Source organism: Schistocerca gregaria, chromosome 4, assembly GCF_023897955.1.
Source record: "Schistocerca gregaria isolate iqSchGreg1 chromosome 4, iqSchGreg1.2, whole genome shotgun sequence".
NCBI classification, from domain to species: Eukaryota; Metazoa; Arthropoda; class Insecta; order Orthoptera; family Acrididae; genus Schistocerca; species Schistocerca gregaria.
Window position 1 is genome coordinate 129294195 of NC_064923.1, and position 4977 is coordinate 129299171.

Genomic DNA, 4977 nt, shown 5'->3' on the forward strand with positions numbered 1-4977 from the left:
TACGACCCGCGGCTCTATCCTTCATTAGATCCATGCGAAACCCTACATTTCAGCAGGATAATGCACGACGGCATGTTGCAGGTCCTGTACGGGCCTTTCTGTAAACAGAAAATTTTCAACTGCTGCCCTGGCCAGCACATACTCCAGATCTCTTACGAATTGAAAACGTCTGGTCAATGGTGGCCGAACATGTGGCTCGTCACAGTACGCCAGTCACTACTCTTGATGAACTGTGGTATCGTGTTGAAGCTGCATGGGCAGTTGTACCTGTAGTCGCCATCCAGGCTCTGTTTGATTCAATGCCCAGACATATCAAGGCCGTTATTACGGCCAGAGCTGGTTGTTCTGGGTACTGATTTCTCAGGATCTATGCACACAAATTGCGTGAAAATATAATTACATGTCAGTTCTAGTATAATATATTTGTTGAATGAATACCCGTTTATCGTCTGCATTTCTTCTTGGTGTAGCAATTTTAATGGCCAGTAGTGAATACTCCGCAGACCTCCGTACTGTAACATAGTAAATTATTACGAGTTGTTACGTTGTATTCAAAGCGTATGTAGTTTGCCGCGGAGCCGGAAGGAGAGCAGAATTTGGTTCTCAGTCTCGCACACCAGACGCTGTCAACAGGGCCGGGCGATCCGCGTACAAAATGTTCAAATGTGTGTGAATTTCTAAGGGACCAAACTGCTCCCGTCATCGGTCCCTGGACTTACACGCTACTTAAATTAACTTATGCTAAGAACAACACACTCACACCCATGCCCGAGGGAGGACTCGAACCTCCGGCGGGAAAGGCCGCGCAGTCCGTGACATGACGCCTCAAACTGCGCGACCACACCGCGCGGCTGGGAGCCGTATTCTTGCTTAACGCTGCGTGTAATACGTTACACATACTCCCTGTGAATCTGAACAAGTACTATTAAGTATTAATAGGTCTTTTCATACTTAGTATACCAAATTCAATATAAAATATGAATTTTTACCTAAAACACTGAATTACCGTGTTGGCTTTGTGAAACTGAGTTAGGAACTGTAACGTATTCATCTATAGTATCAATTGAATCTGCGACCAAGAGGATAGGTCCATATAATCCTATTTTATGGGATCTTGTTTAGTTTCATAACCATAATTTCCAACGTAATTAAAAGTACTTTAGATAATTACTATTTAATCGTGCTTTGGTTGTGTGCGTGATTTGGAGAGACTGAGAGAGTGAATAGAGGATATACGAAAAGCGACTATGTGATATTGTATTAAAATTATGTAAAGGCATACGTGAGAAAGATGTTGTGTAAAAGGGATTTTGCGACATAAATCCGTGTGAGTCTGATTTTCTAAAAAGCAGCCAAAATGGGAATAGCGTTTTAAATTTATTAGTAATTTATTGTGTAGAAAGGAAACGTACTTTTTCTAATTTTATTTTTTCGGAATTACGAGATTTCTAGTCTAAATTACTTGTGGTAATCTGATTGGCTGACATTAGAAACAAAGCGAGTATAGAAGTGCCCGTGATGATCTGATTGGCTGCTTAATATACTAGCCAATAGGAGTTCAGCATTTCGGCGCGTCTGAGTTGGGCTTTGTGTGTCAGGTCTATGAGTCGAGCAGGTAGCTCGGGAGACATCTTCTGGTAAACATATATGTTGACTCCCAATGATCAAATTTGTACCAAAATGAAGGAATTCGCCCGTTTGATTGGTCCTCGTGTTGTGGCCGGAATGCGACTACAATATGGAGTATTTTGAAAAAGTTTGAACATTGTGAGTGGTTTATTTTGTGAGATATTCGCGTTTGAATCTTTCATGTTGTTGTTGTGGCCTTCAGACCAGAGACTGGTTTGATGCAGCTCTCCGTGCTACTCTATCCTGTGCAAGCTTTTTCATCTCCCAGTACCTACTGCAACCTACATCCTTCTGAATCTCCTTAGTGTATTCATCTCTTGGCCTCCCTCTACGATTTTTACCCTCCACGCTGCCCTCCAATACTAAATTGGTGATCTCTTGATGCCTCAGAATACGCTCTACGAACCGATCCGTTCTTCTAATCAAGATGTGCCACAAATTTCTCTCCAATTCTATTCAATACCTATTCATAAGTTATGTGATCTCCCCATCTAATCTTCAGCATTCTTCTGTAGCACCACATTTCGGAAGCTTCTATTCTCTTCTTGTCTAAACTATTTATCGTCCACCTTTCACTTCCATACACGGCTACACTCCATACAAATACTTCCAGAAAAGACTTCTCACACTTAAATCTACACTCGATGTTAACAAATTTCTCTTCTTCAGAATCGCTTTCCTTGCCACTGCCAGTCTACATTTTATATCTTCTCTACTTCGACCATCATCAGTTATTTCGCTCCCCAAACAGCACAACTGCTTTACTACTTTAAGTGTCTCATTTCCTAATCTAAACGCCATACAAATATTTTCAGAAACGACTTCCTGACATTTAAATCTATACTCGATGTTAACAAATTTCTGTTTAAACCTTTTATACCGTCCATATACTCGTGCAGATAAAGAGAGATTATGGCAAGCACTTCTTGACAAGAAGCCTTCTGAAAGACTGAATGTGTTTACTCGCAAGTAGTCGTGGGTCAGTGACTGTTTAGGACGTTTAAAATATCGGGCCGGACTAAATATCTTGTGGCTGTTTCTGGGCATGAAATTGACACACAAACAATCCGTGACATTGTACAGTTGATGTCGGGATATTAAATATGGACTTGATAGCCATTTTACTTATTTTAAAGACAATAAATCAACTAAAAGGTAATTTTTGACTTTTTTTTTCAAACGAATTATGCCAAAATCCCGAACGCTCGATAGTTTATCTAACTGTCAGCTGGAATGGAATTTTCACTCTGCAGCGGATTGGAAGGGAGGAGAGGAGTTACTGGTGGAAATAAAATTGTGAAGACTGGTCGTGAGTCGTGCTTGGGTAGCTCAGTTGGTAGAGCACTTGCCCGGAAAAGGCAAAGGTCCCGAGTTCGAGTCTCGGTCCGGCACACAGTTTTAAACTGCCATAAAGCTTCAACTTTCAGCTTTTACCCATGGACTGGTGTTATGTGGCCTTTGAGTGGTAGGCATTTTGTCGAATTTTTGTCTACGCTGCTTATGTCGTCTAAACCAGCATCCATCGCAGAGTGAAGTGGCAGATAACCTGAGGCTATCCAGGTAGGTGGACTGATTGATTATAGAGTAGTGAAAGCACAATCCCAGTACGGTGTGGCGCGGAGGATACCTTGTACCACTAGTAGTTATTTCCTCTCCTGTTACACCTCGTAAATAGAGCGAGGGTAAAACGATTGTCTCCAAGCTTCCGTAAAAGCCCTAATTTTTCGCATCTTATCTTCATGGCGAAATATGCGTTGCCGGCAGTAGAATCGTTCTCCAGTCGGTCGCAGATGCCGGTTCTCTAAATTTGCGCAATAGTGCCTTGCAGAAAGAGCTTCGACTTCACTCCAGGGATTTCCACTCCAATTCACGAAGCTTTTTCGTAATATTGCGTGGTGATCGTACCTACCGGCACAAAACTATCAGCCTGCCTCCGAACTGCTTCTATGCCTCCATTTAATCCCACCTGGTGGTGACCTCAAACACTCGAATAATACACAATAATTAAGAATGGGTCGCAATAGCTTTCTATACGCCGTCTCCTTTGTGGATGACCTACACATTCCCGAAATTCTCCCAATAAAACGAAGTCGATAATTCGCTTTCCCTACTACTAACCTGATATGCACATTCAATTTCAAATTGCTTGGCAGAGTTATGCCTAGATATTTAATCGAATTGACTGTGTGAAGCCGCATCCTACTATTGCTGTATTGGAACGTTACGAGACTCTTTCTCCTACTCATCCAAGTTAACTTACGTTTTTCTTCATTTATAGCAAGCTGTCAGTCGTCACACCAACCAGACATTTTGTCTAAGTCATCATGCATATTCCTACAGTCACTCAACGACGACACTTTCCCCTACACTACAACGTCATCAGCAAACAGCCGTAAATTGCTGCTCATCCTGTCCATCAAGTCATTATGTTTATAGTGAATAAAAGCGGTCCTATCACGCTTCCTTGAGGCACACTGACGATGTCTTTGTCTGTGATGTACACCCAACGTTGAGGACCACGTACTGGATTTTATTATTTAAAAAGTCAGCAATCTGCAGCCGCGCACAGTGTCAAATACTTGCCGGACATCTAGGAATATGGAATGCGCTTGTTGGCCTAGATCTATGGTTTGTAGGACATGATTAGAAAAAAGGCAAACTGAGCTTCGTATGAGCGATGCTTTCTACACAACTGGACATTAAAATTGCTACACCACAAAAATGACGTGCTACAGACGCGAAATTTAACCGACAGGAAGAACATGGTGTGAAATGCAAATGAATAGACTTTCACAGCATTCACACAAGGTTGGCGCAGGTGGCAACGTCATCCATGTAATGGACAGGCCTGCACAGAGTCCTGACCTGAATCCTACAGAACACCTTTGGGATGTTTAAGAAAGCCGACTTCGTGCCATGCCTCACCGACCGACATCCGTACCTCTCCTCAGTGCAGCACTCCATGCAGAGTGGGCTGACATTCCCCAAGAAACTTTCCAGTATCTGATTGAAAGTATACCTGCGAGAGTGGAATCTGTCATCAAGGCTATGGGTGGGCCAACACCATATTGAATTCCAGCGTTATCGATGGAGGGCGCCAAGAACTTGTATGTCATTTCCAGCCAGGTATCCGGGCACTTTTGATCACATAGTGTAGCAGCTCGCCTCCGAAACGGGCAGCCAATTGTGTGTGCAGTTTATTGACCATCACAAAGTCCAGAATGTTTCTGTAAGATACCGCGTTTTCTGACGCTCAGATAATCTATATTATTTATTCTGCACAGATATCTACAAGTTTATCTCCTCATGCACTCTCCCAAGGACGGTTCAACTGAGCTGTTACAAGTC

The 4977-nt window shown here is 42.6% G+C and overlaps 1 non-coding gene across 1 annotated transcript; it reads left to right on the plus strand.

Annotated features, from left to right (window-relative positions):
- Nucleotides 1–2946: 2946 nt before the first annotated feature.
- On the plus strand, nucleotides 2947–3021 carry Trnaf-gaa (transfer RNA phenylalanine (anticodon GAA)). The gene has a single exon. It is a non-coding gene; the product is annotated as a tRNA-Phe (tRNA).
- Nucleotides 3022–4977: the final 1956 nt, after the last annotated feature.